This window comes from Saccoglossus kowalevskii, chromosome 7, assembly GCF_978046115.1.
Source record: "Saccoglossus kowalevskii chromosome 7, keSacKowa6.1, whole genome shotgun sequence".
Taxonomy (NCBI): Eukaryota; Metazoa; Hemichordata; class Enteropneusta; family Harrimaniidae; genus Saccoglossus; species Saccoglossus kowalevskii.
The window spans coordinates 25,081,161-25,104,679 of NC_140647.1; the positions used below are offsets into that span (position 1 = coordinate 25,081,161).

A 23,519-nucleotide genomic window follows, 5' to 3' on the forward strand; every position below is an offset into this window, starting at 1 on the left:
GTCATGATGCATACCCATAGAACTACAAATCCCAGTAGTTCCATGGTATACACAAGGGACAGTGTCAAGAAGTTTTTAAATTTCATAAAATCATAGAAATGTTGTCAGTCACAGTCCCTCTATCAGATAGAGGGACTGTGTGTCAGTGTAGTTTTCGCTGTGGTACTTCAGATGGCGAGTCACATCTACTTTCATAATTTTTACTGGGAGTCCCCATGAATACCCTCGAGTCAGCAACAAATCGTAAATGAATGGCTTGCGTATTTTTGGCTTGAGGGGGGGGCCCTCCCATTCTTTTATGACCTGTCCTGTATGACATGTGACCATTGACTGGTGCAGCCGAGTCAAGATGTATATACGCATTTTGACCTAAAGTTTCGTTCATCACTCCAACATGTCCATTCACTCATTGCTCCTTTTCCATAATAAACAGTTCACTTAGAAGCACTCAAGATGAACCCACTCTTTATTAGTCAGCAAAATGAACCTTTAAAATGACCCGAAGAAAACACTTGTTATTTCCGGATATCCATGATTTAGCCCGAGTTAAAAGGACAACAGACGAAGAACGTGAGAAAATTTAAAATACTGGAATCCACTATTTCTTATTTACATATCAATAAAGCACTCCATTCATAAACAAGAATGGATGAGACCCCAAATAATGGAAGCCCAAGAACAGTACTGGAATAAAAAATAAATACAAAGCTGACCACTCACTGAGTTCTTTGTTGTCCATATCCCATTCACTAATGTAATAGCCTCTGAATGTTGTTGGGGGTTTCAAAAGAGGCAGGAATGAAAGGTCTTTCTGGTTGGCTAGATGATATTTTGCATTACTATACAGAAAGATATTCAAGCAGGAATGAAATAATTTAAAAGGAAACTTTGTTTCTCAACAACCCATGATGAGGTATTTACATTTAGAACGCTTTAGTTGTTTTGAAAAAGGATTGGTACAGACTTGCTTTTGATTCACGATGTATGAAAGCAATCTGGAAAAAAAAAAAAAGATGTTACTGATTGATGAAATGAAAAAGACCAATCCAATAAAAACAAAATGCCCAAGCATGGTGGATAATTTGCATAATATTATCAACCTGGTAATTTATATGTTTGTATTGTAAAGATAGAAATATTTCAGTATTTCTGTGGCCCAGTGTATGGTAAACATGCACATGCTACATGACCAATAATTTTTTTTTTATACAAGACTCATTCATATTAGTGCATATAAGCAGAAATGCTATTGTATTTGATCCAAGTCATTAATGTGAAATTCTGTTGAATAGACTTTACTCTTTGCATGCCATTCGCTTGAGGTACTTGTAATAAATAAGATACGGTGCTTGAAACATTTTGTACATCTTATGGTAACACTGACCCGGGGCTGGGTCATACTGGTAATGGGCTGTGTGGAGTGATACATTCAGTTAAAACCGCAACTTTTCTTTTCCTTTCCCTTGTCCTGAGTCATTGAACTCATTGAAGACAGTTGTGCGAGTGTGATTTCTACTGTAATGTTCTCTATACAGTATGGTCATCACTGCATTGGATCATGGTTCTATGGCGGTCATCACTGCATTGGATCATGGTTCTGTTTATTGGGATCCTTACTGCATCACTGTTCTATGGGGGGGGGGGTCATCACTGCATTGGATCATGGTTCTGTTCTGTGGGGACAGTGGGGTCATCACTTCTATGGGGTCATCACTGCATTGGATCATGGTTCTGTTTATTGGGATCCTTACTGCATCACTGTTCTATGGGGGTCATCACTGCATTGGATCACGGTTCTATGGGATCACCACTCCATCACTGTTCTATGGGGGTCATCACTGCATTGGATCATGGTTCTGTTCTATGGGGTCATCACTGCATTGGATCACGGTTCTATGGGATCACCACTCCATCACTGTTCTATGGGGGGGGGGGTCATCACTGCATTGGATCATGGTTCTATGGGATCACCACTCCATCACTGTTCTATGGGGTCATCACTGCATTGGATCATGGTTCTGTTCTATGGGGTCATCACTTCTATGGGGTCATCACTGCATAGGATCATGGTTCTAAGGGGTCATCACTTCATCACTTTTATTGGGTCACCACTGTATAGAATCATGGTTCTATGGGTTCATCACTGCATAGAATCATGGTTCTATGGGTTCATCACTGCATAGAATCATGGTTCTATGGGTTCATCACTGCATAGAATCATGGTTCTATGGGTTCATCACTGCATAGAATCATGGTTCTATGGGTTCATCACCACATAGAATCATGGTTCTATGGGTTCATCACTGCATAGAATCATGATTCTATGGGTTCATCACTGCATAGAATCATGGTTCTATGGGTTCATCACTGTATAGAATCATGGTTCTATGGGTTCATCACCACATAGAATCATGGTTCTATGGGTTCATCACTGCATAGAATCATGGTTCTATGGGTTCATCACTGCATAGAATCATGGTTCTATGGGTTCATCACCACATAGAATCATGGTTCTATGGGTTCATCACCACATAGAATCATGGTTCTATGGGTTCATCACTGCATAGAATCATGGTTCTATGGGTTCATCACTGCATAGAATCATGGTTCTATGGGTTCATCACTGCATAGAATCATGGTTATATGGGTTCATCACTGTATAGAATCATGGTTCTATGGGTTCATCACTGCATAGAATCATGGTTCTATGGGTTCATCACTGCATAGAATCATGGTTCTATGGGTGCATCACTGCATAGAATCATGGTTCTATGGGTTCCTCACTGCATAGAATCATGGTTCTATGGGTTCATCATCACTGCATAGAATCATGGTTCTATGGGTTCATCATCACTGCATAGAATCATGGTTCTATGGGTTCATCACCGCATAGAATCATGGTTCTATGGGTTCATCACTGCATAGAATCATGGTTCTATGGGTTCATCACCGCATAGAATCATGGTTCTATGGGTTCATCACTGCATAGAATCATGGTTCTATGGGTTCATCACTGCATAGAATCATGGTTCTATGGGTTCATCACTGCATAGAATCATGGTTCTATGGGTTCATCACTGCATAGAATCATGGTTCTATGGGTTCATCACCGCATAGAATCATGGTTCTATGGGTTCATCACTGCATAGAATCATGGTTCTATGGGTTCATCACCGCATAGAATCATGGTTCTATGGGTTCATCACTGCATAGAATCATGGTTCTATGGGTTCATCACTGCATAGAATCATGGTTCTATGGGTTCATCACTGCATAGAATCATGGTTCTATGGGTTCATCACTGCATAGAATCATGGTTCTATGGGTTCATCACCGCATAGAATCATGGTTCTATGGGTTCATCACTGCATAGAATCATGGTTCTATGGGTTCATCACCGCATAGAATCATGGTTCTATGGGTTCATCACTGCATAGAATCATGGTTCTATGGGTTCATCACTGCATAGAATCATGGTTCTATGGGTTCATCACTGCATCCCAGTGCTATGAGGTCATCGCTGCATACACTCTTGGTTCTATGGTCATTACTGCTGTCTGAAGTTATGTGTAGTTGGCTTGGTAGTTGGTCCTACCCTATTTAATAAAATAAACTCAATAACGATTTGAATAAATATATTTATATATCGATAAAATGTGCATTTTTACACAGACACAAAAAATGCAATTGTCATGCAAGATTGAACGAAAACGAAAGTCCAAACTAAACAGTGAAAAAATTGTTTAAATTCCCTATGGAGAATACAACTCATGAATATTTGACGATGATTTTCCATACTACCTCACAAAGTTTCAGCAGGTTGAATCATATGGAGTCTTCAGTAATTCCAAGTCTTCTTCAAATTTCCCTGTTAGAAACTTCTTCTGTATGCAGTACTTTGATGTTCTTTTTTGTAAATTAGAAAAACTTTTGACATGATTCAATAAAGATTATACATCTGATACTATGAGCTCAATAGGAATATTCATGAAGTAAAACTGATGGGTATTCTGGCCCAGAAACGTTTTTTGAAATAATTTCCATTCAAATTTACATGAGAAAGAACATGATGATCCTACACGTTTCATGGACCAAAGTTTTAATGACATGCAAATGACATGCAAATAAGCATGCTCCCATAGTTAACCACAGGCATTTCCACTCGCTGAAAAAGAACGTCTACATCTATAAAAACTAAATACAAATAAAACATTTTTTTTTACTAAAATGCATCTTTAAATATATCCTATTTTAAAGACAACGCGTAATTGTTCAGAATTGTTATTTTTGATTACGAAAACAATGATACGACAGGTGCGTGAATACTTTCTAGTGGGTTTGTGTTTATTGACAGGGTAATGGCCGGTTTGAGTATCCTGATCAGTGAAAACTAATTCGGTTATCAAAGCCAGATGTAACCAGACTTAATTGCATTACTAGTATTGGTTACAAGGTTAGTGACATGTTGGGTGAAATTGAAGTCCTGTGACATACATATTTTAATAGTAGTATATACATTACATGATGAAACCTTATAGCATCAACCCTTTATTTAAATCAGGCTGACTGGCTTGCTTCAAGCAATAGTTTAGTACCCCAGTAGTCATCCAATATTTTCTCACCATGGCCGAGTTGCACTATTCTCAATTTTTGTTCCATGTCAGGTTCTATTATCAGGTGGAAACCAGATGTTTTATATAAATCTCTCAAGTGTCCCTATAAAGTCTCTAAAACATTAAGATAACAAATACAAACTACTCTCAAAGATAAGGATAATACTGTGCTTATAGTTGTACTTCTCTTTTATCTTTTATAATCACTGTGGCAAAAATCATTTTTTTTTCTGACTTTTCATGTTTATTTATGTTTATGTCTATACCATAAATATACATGTGTATATATGATTAGTTTTAACATCATACTTTTTCCCGCCAAAACTTAAAAGAAAGATTTTTGTGTAGTTTTTACATAATTTCTGTGGTAATTTTGAATCAGAAGAATATATTTTTCTATTGGCTACAGATCCTGATCTAAATTTTGAGTAAAAAAATGGTGCAATTTCAGAAAAATCTATGAATGAACCATATTGAGACTGTCTGCTACATATTTATTTCTTATAGTCACATGACCTCACTGACAGTCATGTGACTTGCTGGAATTACAGTTATCGTATTTACTCTGTCAGTAGTGCATGCACTTATGTAATTATAGTGTGTTTCTGTGGTCAAAGTTATATTTTAATGATTCAGTAAACAACAAAAGCATTTTTTGTTTTGTATGTGCTTTATTGGAGATGCAAATTTGAAAGTTTTGAATTTGTAAAATTCTTAAATTTTTGTGCTTTTGCATATTCAGTAATTATAAACTAATACTAAGTAATTACTGTCATATAATTGATGATAATTATGTAAATATAATAATCCTTGCGTTTTATAGATGTCATATGTGAATTTTATTTTTTTAACTTTTTCTGGAAAAGCAATAGTGTGAACAAGTGCTACCTGTATTATGAGTTTATTTTTTCTATACTATCGAGGTAATAAAGCCATTCTCGTTTTTTTTATAAATGTCAATACATTGTAGCTGTTGAATTTGACCAGTCAATCAATGCATTTAAAAATGTTTCAGTTTAAATTGTGTATTACTATCAACACAACAAAACCATTCCCTGTGAATTTATAGATATTTATAAAAATAAAGGGAATGGATATCTTGTGTCAATAGTACGCTAGTTACTTTCCTCATGAAAACGTGTTAGATGATACCAGAAACATCTTATTATGATGGGATGTGTACACTTGTTTGCTTAGCTGAGCCTGGGAAAAAATTCCTTTTATGTTTTTCATGTTGGGAGTTGGGAAACTCCAGCCTGGGAAACGCGTCATCTTGTATTTTCCACATCGCTCCTTCCAGATGGCTTCCAATTCACTGTCTTCAACTGTTCTCAGATTTTAGTGTATCTTAGGAAACCTGAAAAGAATCTTTCAGTTTTGGTTTTGAAATTGGAGAAATATATCGGCTCAAATGAAGCAACCATAGCAACCAATCCCACTTACAAGTCATATATAGTCAGGTTTTGTCTATTGTTGTTGTTTTTGTGTCTGTCCATTGTAGACATAATTAACTGTCAGTAAGTATTTCTCATTGAAGCCTACTTCATGGTGTGAAACCACGGTAACACAAGTTAACATATAGAGATATCCAATAGATTCAATTGTGCATGAATATTCATAAATACCATATTACTTTTATAACAGGAATTTATACCATTAAGAATGAAAATTCATAATTGTCACATTTGACTCTAAAAGTTACAAATCCTGGTACTTTTGTGGGGAAGAGGGGTACAAATTCACTATAAATAATATTATTTTCTTCCAAGCTATTACGACTGAAGTTCTAAAACACATTAAAAAATTGTTGTTTAATATTGGAAATTATTGCTGTTATAGGGTCTATCTAATCAAAATTACAGTTCATTGGGTGGGTTCGTACAGATGTTTGTGCTTAATGGTTTGAGCTTGTTCTTAACAATGAATAATATTTTTTGGTATAAGCTTTTGAACACCAAAGACGGCTTTTATTAGCTCCGCTGTCGACTTTGTCGAGCGGAGCTTATCATATGAGTGATTGTCCGTCGTTGTCGTCCGTCGACGTCTGTGTCAATGTTTTACTTTTTTGACTTCTTCTTGAAAACTACAAGCCTGAATGCTTTGATACTTGGTGTATATGTACTTTGGGTAGGCCTCTCTCAGATTTGTTAATTTCGTGGTGATATCTTCAATTATCTAATTTTGATGATTATTTTTGGTGAAAAGTGATATTTTTTAATTCTTGTTGAAAACAGTATTAAAGTCTTGTTGCTTTGATTCTATACATATTGTTCATTTTCTAATGATATCTTCTGTTCTTTAATTGCAATGTGCATTGCTAACAGCGGAGCTATCTCTGCTGACAGGCTGCTTGTTACATATCTATAAATTTGTTTAAAATTATCAAGTTCAAACTGAAATCCAGTAAAATGTTCATAGTGACATTTGTCTCTTGTAAAAGTCCATCCTAGAAAGAGCTCTGACATTGTCTTATGATTGGTAAAACTACCCGTAAATTGAAGAATCAGTGCGTGATGTTTGTTTGTAGTTACTAGGTACTCTCATTAATTGCCTGTGGCGCTATGTTGTCGTTTTCTACTGTGATGATACCTAGGTGAAGCAAGACCTGTTAAAAAACGCCTAGGTGTGTTTCTAATTCCCTATGAAAGTGCTTAATTTATAAGTTGTTATAAATTCTTTTTAAGAGGAGAGTACAGTGTCTCCAAATTAAGGGGTCTGTGGTGTTTAGACAGGTATTTACCAAGGACGTTCTGCAGGAACTGGTATGATATATGGATTTCTTTTGTCATCACTCCATCCCTTTCCATTATCTGTATCTTGGATATGCATGGGTGCTAATTCAACAAGTCTGCCCAAGAAGGCCATCACTGTTCTTTATTCAAGGCCTTGTTTTTTTTTCATTCTCTCCTAAATCATTATTCCCATGTCTATTTCAATCTGCTTTGTTGTTCAACCTTGACTGTGTATAAACTTGTACTTCAGATTTAAATGTAATAAGTGGTTTCATCTCTGTTGACATTCAATGGGCATAATTGCTACAAGAGTTCACTGATTTAAATGTGGAGTACTGACACTTGAATCGAAATGATGTTCCATTTCATGCCTGAGTGATCGTTAAAAACCTTTGTCATCAAAGGTGTCAATTTAGAGTCCCATGATGCTTTGCAGTTTTTTCTATTACTGGTGCATCATGGATATTTTTCAACTTATATGCTCGCTGGTACTATAATTGATTAAAAAAAAATACAGGTAACTTGAAATACAGCAGCTTTTAACACGTTGAACCTCTTGTGCCAACTTTTTTAGAGCAAAATTTGAGGTTGTTATCAGAGCTTGAACTTGAACCATTTTTCAGGGGGGAATATTATGAGATTGCTCTGGCACCGCAGATAGGAATAGTATCGAGAAAATCATTATTATTTTGAAGGGCACCAAAAAAAACTCTTAGGGCATGCAAGCCTTCAATGCTAGTGAAATTAAAGCCATGTGTTATGCTTAGATAACCTTACTTTTTTTGGGGGGGGGAATATATCATATAAATAATGATAGTCGGTTATATCGTATTGCATTGTCTTATGAAAATGTAGTATTCTTATCTATTGAAACAAACATAATATCCAAGCGTATGTGGATACCGTGGATACCGTGATCGATGAAATAACAAATAAGATTTCAACAGCAGCTGTGTGCCATAGAATGTTTGGTCCAGTGGACATTCAGTTATGTGTCACCTGGAGATGTACATAGACAAAATTTAAAGCATGTATAATGAATACCCCCCTCCCCCCCCCCCCCCTTTCAAGAAACATGATTTGACTGTACTATTACATATACTTTTAGAGACCACTCTTACAGACATTTTGTTTCAGGTAGCCACGGTTACTTGCTAAAAATAGAACTGATGTGATCATGTTTAGAGCATGAAATACAACATGAACAGCTTCGACCGCGTTACTTTGTTCATAGACCATAGGATCTATGCTTTGATGTGGCTTCCAGTGATTTGTTACGAATTTTTTATCCCGGGGGAAGTTCACTATATGAACCAGAACATCACAAAATTATTTCATCAGCCATAAACACACCTGTCTCGGTTCTTGCTTACTGGTTGGTTTGCTTGAATCACATGACTTCATGCGTATTCATGAACAATAGTGATGTAACTAAGTTCACCCGGCGTGTTGATGACGTGGCAGTAACTAACCGATGGATTTATTATTGCGAACTGATCACTATCTTTGCGAAAAGTGTTCTGTTCAGTGCCCCCTATCTCATCTATATGGATCAGCTAACAATTGTTGAACAAAACTTTTTCTTTCTTTTTTTAAATTATTCAACTTTTTATTCCTGTTGTACTAAAATGCTTTCTACTGTTTGATATGCTAGATTAATAAATGAGTGGAAAACAGATGTGTTTAGGGCATTATTCTTGTATCTACTGCTTGGCACTTGTATGTATACTGTTCCCACAATAGGAGTCTTGTATCTAAGACACAGACATTTAAATCATTGTCCTGTCACTCACTTCTCTCACAGTAGGAGACTGTGGGAAGCATTTAGTTTAGCAAGACCATTAATATGGTCTCTTTTGCTGTCTTGTACTTGGTAAACTGTCCTGTCACGTAATAAGACCTTTTTATGTGTGCACTGCCTTCCTGTTGTGCAGTCACACATTCAGATGCTCCATTAAAGGCAGCAAAAACTTAACTATTTCACCACCAGACATTCTTGCCCTAATTTTTCTGCACTATTTTTTATATTTTTATTATTTCTGGAAATTCAAGCCAACTAAATTTTAGTCACTTTTCAGTTTTTACTAAAAAAATGTTGCTGTTTTTGTCTTCTGAAGGAAACTCTATAAATTGGACTATTTTGTGAAGTTGTGATGAAAAGAGGGAACTGGTAGTGAAAAGGTTTAAAAAAAATGTTTTTTTTTTATATTTATAAAATTTTCGGTAACTCCATAGAAAGGATTACATAGCAGTAATCCTCGGGGGCGGAGCTACGTCACGGACGTTCTACGTTGCTAAGACGCGCACCGCTGCTGTGGAACGCCGGTGGAGCCGGTGAAAACTCGAGAAAACAACACAAACTCAACTTTGAAGTAATCCTGAACAACCAAATTCATATATGTTACACACGTAGGGCTAATCTTGTTACACTGTTCAAGGCACTCTCAACAACCATCGCAAAGTACCGTTTTCTGCGAGTTTTTGGTCTTTGTTTTCACCGCGAGGGTTGCCAGGCGGTAGAAAAAGCCCGGATGTCCGCCCCCGAGGATACAGGTGCACGCGACTTGCATTAAATGAAACAAATAACAAAGTTACGAGTTAAAAATGTTTTACTTTATATAAATAGATTTTTCAATAAATGACAACATCTTTTTTATCATCAATTTTTGTCTGTGAGATATCAGAAAATCTTCTTCCAGGAATATCTAATGTATACATTTTAAATGAAATATGAAGAATGATTTGAGCCAGACCACTTTAGCCTATACTTGTCTTGTGAGGCTGATGTATATACCGTATTTGCTGTAGTGAAAGCATGGTTTGATAAGTTGGATTTTAGTGTGTTTAAAATTCCACCTAAACTATGTTTTTGGCTCACAGAAGCCATCTATTGGACCCATCGATTCTCAATCTACATGTATTAGAGTGGTGCTTTTAATAGAAAAATTATCATATCATGTATTTCCTGTTTTCTGTAGTTGCAATGGAAATTAATATACAAGTTATGTATGTCATACATGTATGACAACATACTGTAAAGGGGTTAATTATTCACTGGGTTTTAATTTTGCTTATTTCGCTGACTGGAAAATGCGCTAAATTAAAACCTAGTGAATATGTAAAATTTAGCATAGAACACATTATCTAAATGATAAAACCGTGAATTTCAAAACCCACTTAATATGCCTGAAATGGTAAATTAGCGAAATTTAAAACCAGTGAAAATTAGTCATTTTACAGTATATTCTGCAAGCTTTAGATGTACCCCGGTAGAAGCCGGAACACAGATAGATTCCAGAGAGAATCAAAGATGAAACAAAAGTAATTACACTGTGTGCATTCACACAAGATACATCCTTACTGAAGCAAGCTGAAGTTTTCATAGTGGTTTTGCAAGAAAACAGTTGTAATCATGATTTTGATGTTTCTTCTTGAATGACTAAGAGCATTTTAGACATGGACATTCTCAGAAATTTAACAAGGCTCATGAACAACATTATGTAAATTTACTTTTAGTTATTTGCTTGTTTGCTTGTTTCTTCTCTCAGGGACAGATTTAAATGAATTACTGCAAGAATGACTTAAATATGCAATATCAACATTGTTTGAATAATACCGGTATTATTAAGCCGATGCAATTTCCTGTTTTTTCTCGTATCTCAAATGTTTTTAAGTGTTCCATCATATTCAGCTGTGTCACTGGTCTTTCTGAGTTTAAACATATACAATATTAATTTCACTGTATTTTTCCTGTAATCCTCCACCCCTCCTCATTTGAGGTTTAGTTATCATGCAAATGGATGTGATATTCTGTTTTTATATAGTCATATTAGATATTAGATGTAAATCCTTCCGTCCTGAAAAATGTATGTTGTTAAAACATAAAAAGAGAAAGCTGTGACAGGTTCATATTTAACTGCACTGTGACCAAGATATTTTTTTTCTGTACAATATAATTAACCTTTTCACCACCAGCTCCCTCTTTTCTTCATAAATTCACAAAATAGTCCCATTTATAGTCTGCTCTTTCCTTCAGAAGATCGAGACAAAAGTAGCCACATTTTTTGAGTGAAAACTAAAATTTTGTCAGTTGGCTCCAAAATTAGAGTTCATTTCCACAAAAAAATGGAAGAATACAAAAAAAAGTGCAAAATAATTTGGGCAAGGAAGTCTGGCAGTGAAAAGGTTAAACATTCAAGACAAGACGTGTTAAACAGAATAACAAAAAGTAACAGAAATGCCTAACATGAGGGTTTCAAGTCCCAAAATCAAGTTTCCTATTCAACCCCCTTGGATACACACTGCATGCAAGTATCCCTACTCCATACATGTATGTACATTTGATGAGACTATAACAATATGATTTATTTACTTATTAATTACTTGACATCAACAAATATTCTAAAGGTAAAAATATATTGTCTAGTATTTCTCACAAACAAGCCTATCAGTTTCGTGATCACTGGGGTGTTTGCCTTTAGTGTATGCCACAGGAAATTCAATTCAATGCATTGTGTGTCTGACAAGTATTCAAAATACTTTTAGATCCGGTCTCAGTCAACAAACATATTAGATGTAAATCCTTCCGTCTTTCACCAGATGCATGCTTTACTATATGTGGATGAGTAGAGTAGCATAGCTATGTCTGATTGGATAAAAAGACCAACATCATACCTAATAAATGGATAGACTTCTATGTGTGTGTATGCCCCCTCCCCCTACCCGCTGAAAGCTGTGTTTTAATTGGTATGAGCTGGTCTGAGAATCAAGAATGGTATTCAAGTGTGAATGGGCATACCAATACACTGTTGAGGCATACCTTACTATTTTGCAACACTTGCAATTAACATCAGCATACAGTATACATATGCATGTATGCATGTGTATTTAAGTGATGGGATATTGGCCCTATGACAAATTAGGATATGCATTCTCCACATGGATATTAACAGATACCTTATTAGGAGGTACTAGTAAATTCTCCAAGGGATATTGGCCCCATACCTTATTATGAGGTACATCTCTCCACAGGTATATTGGCTCCATACCTTATTAGGAGGTGTATTCTCCACAGGTATATTGCCCCATACCTTATTAGGATGTGCATTTTTCCACAGGTATATTGGCTCCATACCTTATTAGGATGTGCATTCTCCACAGGTATATTGCCCCATATCTTATTATTAAGATGTGCATTTTTCCACAGGTATATTGGTCCCATACCTTATTAGGAGGTGCATTCTCCACATGTACATGTATATTGGCCCCATACCTTATTAGGAGGTGCATCTTTCCACAGGTATATTGGCCCCATACCTTATTAGGATGTGCATTCTCCACAGGTATATTGCCCCATACCTTATTGCGATGTGCATTTTTCCACAGGTATATTGCCCCATATCTTATTAGGATGTGCCTTCTCTACAGGTATATTGCCCCATACCTTATTAGTAGGTGCATTCTCCACATGTATATTGGCCCCATACCTTATTAGGATGTGCATTCTCCACATGTATATTAGTCCCATATCCTATTAGGATGTGCATTTCCCACAGGTATATTGCCCCATATCTTATTAGGATGTGCATTCTCCACATGTATATTAGTCCCATATCCTATTAGGATGTTCATTCTCCACAGGTATATTGCCCCATATCTTATTAGGATGTGCATTTCCCACATGTATATTAGTCCCATATCTTATTAGGATGTGCATTTCCCACAGGTATATTGGTCCCATACCTTATTAGGATGTGCATTCTCCACAGGTACATTGCCCCATACCTTATTAGGAGGTGCATTCTCCACATGTATATTAGTCCCATATCTTATGAGGATGTGCATTTCCCACAGGTATATTGGTCCCATACCTTATTAGGATGTGCATTCTCCACAGGTACATTGCCCCATACCTTATTAGGAGGTGCATTCTCCACATGTACATGTATATTGGCCCCATATCTTATTAGGATGTGCATTTTCCACATGTATATTGCCCCATACCTTATTAGGAGGTGCATTCTCCACATGTACATGTATATTGGCCCCATACCTTATTAGGATGTGCATTATCCACAGGTATATTGCCCCATATCTTATTAGGATGTGCATTTTCCACATGTATATTGGCCCCATACCTTATTAGGAGGTGCATTCTCCACATGTACAGGTATATTGGCCCCTTACCTTATTAGGATGTGCATTATCCACAGGTATATTGCCCCATATCTTATTAGGATGTGCATTTTCCACATGTATATTGGCCCCATACCTTATTAGGAGGTGCATTCTCCACATGTACATGTATATTGGCCCCATACCTTATTAGGAGGTGCATCTTTCCACAGGTATATTGGCCCCATACCTTATTAGGATGTGCATTCTCCACAGGTATATTGCCCCATACCTTATTGCGATGTGCATTTTTCCACAGGTATATTGCCCCATATCTTATTAGGATGTGCCTTCTCTACAGGTATATTGCCCCATACCTTATTAGGAGGTGCATTCTCCACATGTATATTGGCCCCATATCTTATTAGGACGTGCATTTTCCACAGGTATATTGGCTCCATACCTTATTAGGATGTGCATTTCCCACAGGTATATTGGTCCCATATCTTATTAGGATGTTCATTCTCCACAGGTATATTGCCCCATACCTTATTAGGAGGTGCATTCTCCACATGTACATGTATATTGGCCCCATACCTTATTAGGATGTGCATTATCCACGGGTATATTGCCCCATATCTTATTAGGATGTGCATTTTCCACATGTACATGTATATTAGTCCCATATCTTATGAGGATGTGCATTTCCTACAGGTATATTGGTCCCATATCTTATTAGGATGTGCATTCTCCACATGTACATGTATATTGGCCCCATATCTTATTAGGATGTGCATTTTCCACATGTATATTGCCCCATACCTTATTAGGAGGTGCATTCTCCACATGTACATGTATATTGGCCCCATACCTTATTAGGATGTGCATTATCCACAGGTATATTGCCCCATATCTTATTAGGATGTGCATTTTCCACATGTACATGTATATTAGTCCCATATCTTATGAGGATGTGCATTTCCCACAGGTATATTGGTCCCATACCTTATTAGGATGTGCATTCTCCACAGGTACATTGCCCCATACCTTATTAGGAGGTGCATTCTCCACATGTACATGTATATTGGCCCCATATCTTATTAGGATGTGCATTTTCCACATGTATATTGCCCCATACCTTATTAGGAGGTGCATTCTCCACATGTACATGTATATTGGCCCCATACCTTATTAGGATGTGCATTATCCACAGGTATATTGCCCCATACCTTATTAGGAGGTGCATTCTCCACATGTACATGTATATTGGCCCCATACCTTATTAGGATGTGCATTATCCACAGGTATATTGCCCCATACCTTATTAGGAGGTGCATTCTCCACATGTACATGTATATTAGTCCCATATCTTATTAGGATGTGCATTTTCCACATGTACATGTATTTTGGTCCCATATCTTATTAGGATGTGCATTATCCACAGGTATATTGGCCTCATATCTAATTAGGAGGTATTCTTCACAAGGAATATTTGATCAACATACCTTTTCAGGGTCGACCTCTTTATGGAGATATTTACTCCATACCTTATTAGGAGGTCATCCTTCACAAGGATATTTGCCCCTGAGTACTGTCTTGTTGATTAGCCTCCTTCCGCTGATCATTTGGCCCAAACTGTCCTGAGAAGTTGTAAAGAACAGGGATTAAAAACTTGTGACCGCCTGTATCGGGCAATTTAAGAGGCATTCAGCTTTGCAGCTAAAAAAAAATAAGCTGGTCGATACATCTATTTATCCCAAATACCTCAACTGGAGGTGAAATTACAGAAGATTTTCTACTTGCGTCGAAAAAATTAACATTTCCCAACATCAATAGACAATATACATATATGCTGCCATCTTTTTCTTGCCGTATTTATAAACAAAAGGTTGTTTCATTGCGTAAAACTGACTTTCGTCAATGTTAATTCCAGTGTATAGGGTAATTTTTCTGCCACAAGAAAGGTATTTATGATCGCTAGATTGATTGATCTACATTTTGGATGGTTACAATCATGAAAACTGCATGAAAGGTAGGGGCAAATAATCAGCGGAAGGAGGATAACCTACAAAACTCTACTCAGGGCTAAGACAGGATAATTTACATTTTGGGACTGTGGGAACATCCTGCTGATTAGCGTTAATACTCATTTGAGACGATTGAAACCAAGCTGAGTGTGTCCAAAAAAAGAGCAAGTGTTCCTTTGTTGATTCTTAACACAACTGATTAGCGCATTGATATTCTGGCCGCATTCATTATGATTGTCCCCTGTCTATTATAGTCGTAACCTTTAAAGGACACGTAAAGTTTTGCGAAACTTTTATCTAAGCACGAAAAACATGAATGGATTTGAATGGGTAGCAGAATAAGAAAGGCAGTACTGGAAGTCAATCAGGCGTTGATTACACTGACATAGACAGTATCTTTACAAGATTCAATCAAATAATTCAGATGGCTTCACCTTGAAATAGTTCATCCAAGTGTTGAGAATGTCTTGACCTAGTTCACATTAAGGTGCTCCACTGTACCCCCCAGATAGCTTTCATCATTGAATGAAAACTTGATTCATGTTTGAGGTCTGTATATATTTAGTCTGTTTAGAAGCACATGTGCTTTATAACACATTAACAAGTTACGTGTAGTGTAAATAGTTCAGCGTGGTAAAATCGTACCAAATACAGCTACTTGTCTCTTCCATTGGAGATGTGCTGCACATTGAGCAAATATGGTGTTACCCTCGCTACCCAATGCTATTAAATTCCGACAAATAGGTTTTCTTCTGATGTAATGTTTTCACTTACACCTTGCAGGAGAAATTCATCTGTATATAAAATGTGGTGAAAATGTAATGATGTAACAGATACAACCAATTTACACTTGTATCTAAAGTAACCAATGTAACCAAATTACAGTGTTGAAATAACAGATACAACCAAATTACACTTGTATCTAAAGTAACCAATGTAACCAAATTACAATGTTGAAATAACATACAATCAAATTACACTGTATCGATAATGTTGAAATAACAGATACAACCAAATTACACTGTATCGATAATGTTGAAATAACAGATACAACCAAATTACACTGTATCGATGTTGAAATAACAGATACAACCAAATTACACTGTATCGATAATCTTGAAATAACAGATACAGCCAAATTACACTGTATCAATAATGTTGAAATAACAGATGTAACCAAATTACACTGTATCGATAATGTTGAAATAACAGATGTAACCAAATTACACTGAATCGATAATCTTTAAATAACAGATGTAACCAAATTACACTGTATCGATAATGTTGAAATAACAGATGTAACCAAATTACACTGTATCGATAATGTTGAAATAACAGATGTAACCAAATTACACTGTATCAATAATGTTGAAATAACAGATGTAACCAAATTACACTGTATCAATAATGTTGAAATAACAGATGTAACCAAATTGCACTGTATCGATAATGTTGAAATAACAGATGTAACTAAATTACACTGTATCGCTAATGTTGAAATAACAGATACAATCAAATTGCACTGTATCGATAATGTTGAAATAACAGATGTAACCAAATTACACTGTATCGATAATGTTGAAATAACAGATACAATCAAATTACACTGTATCGATAATCTTGAAATAACAGATACAGCCAAATTACACTGTATCAATAATGTTGAAATAACAGATGTAACCAAATTACACTGTATCGATAATGTTGAAATAACAGATGTAACCAAATTACACTGAATCGATAATCTTTAAATAACAGATGTAACCAAATTACACTGTATCGATAATGTTGAAATAACAGATGTAACCAAATTACACTGTATCGATAATGTTGAAATAACAGATGTAACCAAATTACACTGTATCAATAATGTTGAAATAACAGATGTAACCAAATTACACTGTATCAATAATGTTGAAATAACAGATGTAACTAAATTACACTGTATCGATAATCTTTAAATAACAGATGTAACCAAATTGCACTGTATCGATAATGTTGAAATAACAGATGTAACCAAATTACACTGTATCGATAATGTTGAAATAACAGATGTAACCAAATTACACTGTATCGATAATGTTGAAATAACAGATGTAACCAAATTACACTGTATCGATAATGTTGAAATAACAGATGTAACCAAATTACACTGTATCGATAATCTTTAAATAACAGATGTAACCAAATTACACTGTATCGATAATGTTGAAATAACAGATGTAACCAAATTACACTGTATCGATAATCTTTAAATAACAGATACAACCAAATTACTCTGTATCGATAATGTTGAAATAACAGATGTAACCAAATTACACTGTATCGATAATGTTGAAATAACAGATGTAACCAAATTACACTGTATCGATAATGTTGAAATAACAGATGTAACCAAATTACACTGTATCGATAATGTTGAAATAACAGATGTAACCAAATTACACTGTATCGATAATGTTGAAATAACAGATGTAACCAAATTACACTGTATCGATAATGTTGAAATAACAGATGTAACCAAAATACACTGTATCGATAATGTTGAAATAACAGATGTAACCAAATTACACTGTATCGATAATGTTGAAATAACAGATGTAACCAAATTACACTGTATCGATAATGTTGAAATAACAGATGTAACCAAATTACACTGTATCGATAATGTTGAAATAACAGATGTAACCAAATTACACTGTATCGATAATGTTGAAATAACAGATGTAACCAAATTACACTGTATCGATAATGTTGAAATAACAGATGTAACCAAATTACACTGTATCGATAATGTTGAAATAACAGATGTAACCAAAATACACTGTATCGATAATGTTGAAATAACAGATGTAACCAAATTACACTGTATCGATAATGTTGAAATAACAGATGTAACCAAATTACACTGTATCGATAATGTTGAAATAACAGATGTAACCAAATTACACTGTATCGATAATGTTGAAATAACAGATGTAACCAAATTACACTGTATCGATAATGTTGAAATAACAGATGTAACCAAATTACACTGTATCGATAATGTTGAAATAACAGATGTAACCAAATTACACTGTATCGATAATGTTGAAATAACAGATGTAACCAAATTACACTGTATCGATAATGTTGAAATAACAGATGTAACCAAATTACACTGTATCGATAATGTTGAAATAACAGATGTAACCAAATTACACTGTATCGATAATGTTGAAATAACAGATGTAACCAAATTACACTATCGATAATGTTGAAATAACAGATGTAACCAAATTACACTGTATCGATAATGTTGAAATAACAGATGTAACCAAATTACACTGTATCGATAATGTTGAAATAACAGATGTAACCAAATTACACTGTATCGATAATGTTGAAATAACAGATGTAACCAAATTACACTGTATCAATAATGTTGAATCGTAATTGTCTATAGTATAATCAACATGGCTGTAATACTTTAACAGTATTTGCTGGTATAATTATTGAACCAAACCAACTGTCAATCTAAAATAAATATAAATGCGGTGTCATTCGTAGTGCTATGTACCAGCACGTAAATACCTTTCAAAATACTCACTTGCTGGCATTCAATATCGGCTTTCAAGTTGTAAGGGAGTTAATTATATCTTAAAACCAAAAAAAAATCCGGAAATGTTTAATTAAATAATATCCAACTACTTTTGTTGTGTCTTCAACAAATAAATGTTATTATTAACAATTTTTTTTATAAATATTACGGTATTATTAACTGCCATGGCAGCGATATTGAACTGTAATGCATCAACTCACTGTGCGTACAATGTACATACCAGTGTCAGCTTAGTGGTCATGGACAGGGACACTGATTTGTAAGTTGATACGTGTGATTTATGATGTTTTATGTGCTATGGATTCTTGAAATCTCTTGGGATGCCCTTTCCCTCATCACAGGATGGTTTATGGTGTTACATGTAGATGACTGTACTGGTATAGTGTTCTGATAAACTATTTGACTTACATGTACAGTACATGCACATCCCAATTGTTTAGTTGACTATACAATTACAAGTTAGAAAAAAAAAAAAAAAATGCAAGCTGCCATTGAGCTAGAAATATTTTTTTTTCAGAAATCATATTAATTTGATTGTTTGTTACATAAGAGCATTTGTTGACCCCCCCCCCAATAAATAGAATATTACACGCATCTCTGATAGCTGTATAGAGTTGTGGCTTAAAATAAAAAGCCAAGGCTATAACTGAGCTGGAACAGCACTTTGGCTCAGGGTAAATTTGAACTGAACCCTGCTAGAACTGGCTTGAGCTGAACACAATTGTATGGTCATTTTTTCTGGTCCAAGGCAATACAATACTATCATGTAAACAAGGTAAAGTTCACGTTCAAGCAGCTTCATAATTATCTTAATCGTGGCTTTGACTTTTTTCAAGTGCATGTATTATTCTGTTACAACTCTATGCTTCTTGAAATTATTTTACAGCTCTGGGTACAATGCGTAACTAAATTTGCACCAATGATTTGTCAATATTACCCCATGTAGCTTATCCGCAACGAGACATCTTGGCACTTTGTAATCTTTCAATGAAATATATCCCTGGCATTCCAAAACTTTTGTTAGTCTACCCATGCGACACTCTAGAATTCTTGCATAGTGTAGTTTACATTTATTTTTAGGTGAATGTAACAATGCTGTGGTGAACCAGAGAGTGTAAAAATTATACTAAAATGCATGCTATGTGCAGTGATTAAGTCAGGCTACATATCCATCTTTCAACTCAAAAATCTATTCAGTTCCGACTCATTGATAATTTAATTCTCCGCAAACTTGGCAATGAGTTGGAACCAAGTCTCGGGTTCTAAAAAAAACCCACCTCACCCCTTTGCAATGTGATAACAAACGAGTTTCGTCAGGCAGACCTTAAATTTCAGTCCCACTTTTCATGTCAATGAGTTATGCTGGAGGTATAGTGTTTTTTACGACAGGTGACTTCTTTCATTTCTACGACTTGTGCTGTCCCCGTTTTCATGGGTACTGAAGCATCACACCGTGGTGCGTGTGGTATGCTAGTATTCAAAGCTTGAAAGCTTGGCCAGTTGCATATTGTACACACAGTGTGTTTGCTTCATATGCCCGAAATACCAACTGACGGTAAAACGCCTTAAGGTAACATGTCAATAACTGTTTTGTTATAGGTAAAATACGATCATCCCCAGGCGTTTCCACCCATTTGTTTGATGGAATTATTTGACTGTAATTTTGGAAATCTTTGACAGGGTGGATTTCTATGAAATATCCCAAGCCTTTGTACATGTATGACTATAATAAATCTCTTTTTAACATTCATTAAATCTGTTACCGGATATGGATTACTCTAGTAATAACAGAACAGAAAGAGCGGGAAGCATGTTGTTCTCCTTGCACTGTGAAATTTATGCGAGTTTTTTCTTAAAAGCATAAACCGAACAGCCCTTGTCAGGGCCACCACACACTTCAAAAATAGAACAACATGTACCATACTAAACATGATTTTTATGGACTGAAACACACTTTTTACATGCATATTTTAATAAATGTTAAACTTAATGCATTGTCGGTGCCTGGTAAAACACCCTGGGCATATAAACGGGGTTGTCTTCAACTCGTTAAATGTTTAAAAATAGAAGGGTGGGTTAATACCCAGGGATGGACTTATGACTGGGAAAGTATGGTATTACTATAGTAATGCAGAAAATTGAGACAAAATTCTTGGAAGCTGCTGTTTTCTATCGTATACAAATTATCAATGTATCGTATTTGTTCTATTAGTTGCACATCTGTGGTCAAAATATTTTCATATTTTTTTAACTACATGTACTCAGTAGTATACAATAAATGGGTTTTGGGTTTAGACATGCTTTTGCATTCATATTACAGATGCTTTTCTGAAACAGACAAAATGATACACGTTTTGTATTTACATGAACCCGTGACCGCTTAACCGTGTATGTTTTGGTTTTTCCTTGGATGCACGTTTACTATCCCGCGGTCAGGATGATTTATGTGATAATGCCCACTGGCTGATACGGTCATTGTTCAGTGTTTGTAATAACGTCAAATTATTGAATATAAACCTGAGAAGATTGTTGTTTTACTACCTCCCGCCGGTTGCCATCATTTCGTCTAATAATAGTAGCTATCGGTATGTGCTAAATGACAACCATCAGGGATTTGAAGTATGTCATAGATTAGAATCAAAATCACTTATATTCAGATGTTTATTTTGTCTGGCCATTGCATACTAAGACAATGTTATAAAATCATACTAGCAGTCAGAACTCACAAATTTATTGGTTTGGAATATGGTATTTTCGCTCTTGTACTTTTTCACAAATAATGTCCCTTTGTTAAACCATGATCTCAGAGAACGTAAAATTCAAATTTTGGAAATTGAATAAATAATAACTATTGTAAACTATTTTATTTTTGTGCGAGCCAAATAAATTATCAATCCATGAAAATCACAAAATTGTACAGGGTCCACAGCAATATTCGTAAAAGTTTGATTTTATGACCAGTGTTTTCCCTAGAAGGCAGCTAATTTTGCTGGCTGTTTGTATCCTCAATATCTTGTGTCTTTTCAAATTATTATATTAAAATTTTATAATTTGACTCGCTGCCTAATATTTTTTCAGTTGAAAATCACTCCTAAATATTTTAGTAAAAACCCTGTGATAATTAACAGTGTTTTAATTTGAGTGATAATCTTTTGTGATACTGTATTTCCAGAATAAACACAAAATTATGTATAAATAAATATTTTTCACTGGGGTTATTCAGCTGATTTTGATGAAATTTAGTTGTCGCAATCACCTTCAAATGTCAAAATTGTGAATTTTGTTTGCAGTACGTAAACAAAACTAAAATGCTATAATAATACTTCTTTACCTTTTCATCACCAGTTCCCTCTTTTCATCACAAATTCACAAAATAGTCCTGTTTATAGTCTGCACTTTCCTTCAGAAAACTGGGATACAAATAGCCAAATTTATTGGGTAAAAACTGAAAATTGACTCAAATTTTGTTCGTTGGCTCCAAAACTTAGGGTTCATCATCAAAAATATTTAAGAAAAGACAAAAGTGCAGAATAATTTGGGCCAAAAAGTCTTGTGGTGAAAAGGTTAAAATTACACACAAAAAAACAAGATTACTGTTAAAATGATTACATGCATTACAAACATGTCCATGATTTGTTAGTTTATCGAGTAAGTTCTCATCAAACATTATTTCAATGTCTGCCCATGTCATGAATTGTACATTCCTTTCTCAGTTTTCCCACCATCAAAAACACATGTTAGGAACATTTATTTTTAATAGTTTACTCAAAAATAAATGTTTCAACAGCAGATTGTATTAATGGAGTTCATCGCTGACCATTAAGAGGCGAAGTTTGACCTGTCAGAGCATTTATCTATCCCAGCATGCTAATTACATTACACAAGTTTTGATTGGCTACTGTTGATAACCAATTAGAATAATTGTTACAAAAGATTGCTCATATTATGTCTAGTGTCATGTTTAATTAGTCAAAACTTGTTATAAGGTGTATAATTAAGTAACACAAAATTTAAACAACAACAAATATTTGGTGTTCTGTGAGTGAGAGTCAGTAAGAAAAAATTAAATAAAAACTGTTTATATAGACTAAATATTGTGCATATTAAAATTACCTAATTCTGTTCTCAGCATGTTCTCTGAGTAAATGCAGTAATATGGTGCCAATCATTCAATCTATATCCATATATTGTTATATTTAATTTTAATTAAAGTTGGTAGTCTGGGATGATTTTGAGATCTGATAATGAACAGTTAAGTGAAACAGGCTTATTTCTATTCAGCAATCTATTGATCAGACAATTAGTTTTGTTATTACAACGCCATAAGCCACGTCACAACATGCTCAATACAGAAGCTGTCCCTCCCAAATATGGCGGATTGAAACACCACCATTATATAATGCACTCTTCTAAAATTAGCATACTATTTACC

At 35.1% G+C, this 23,519-nt stretch overlaps 1 protein-coding gene across 1 annotated transcript in view; it reads left to right on the forward strand.

Annotated features, from left to right (window-relative positions):
- Positions 1 to 23,519, forward strand: part of LOC100377710 (glucoside xylosyltransferase 1-like) — a 34,740-nt gene that overhangs the window by 1,053 nt on the left and 10,168 nt on the right. The gene's annotated exons all lie outside the window — the stretch shown is intronic.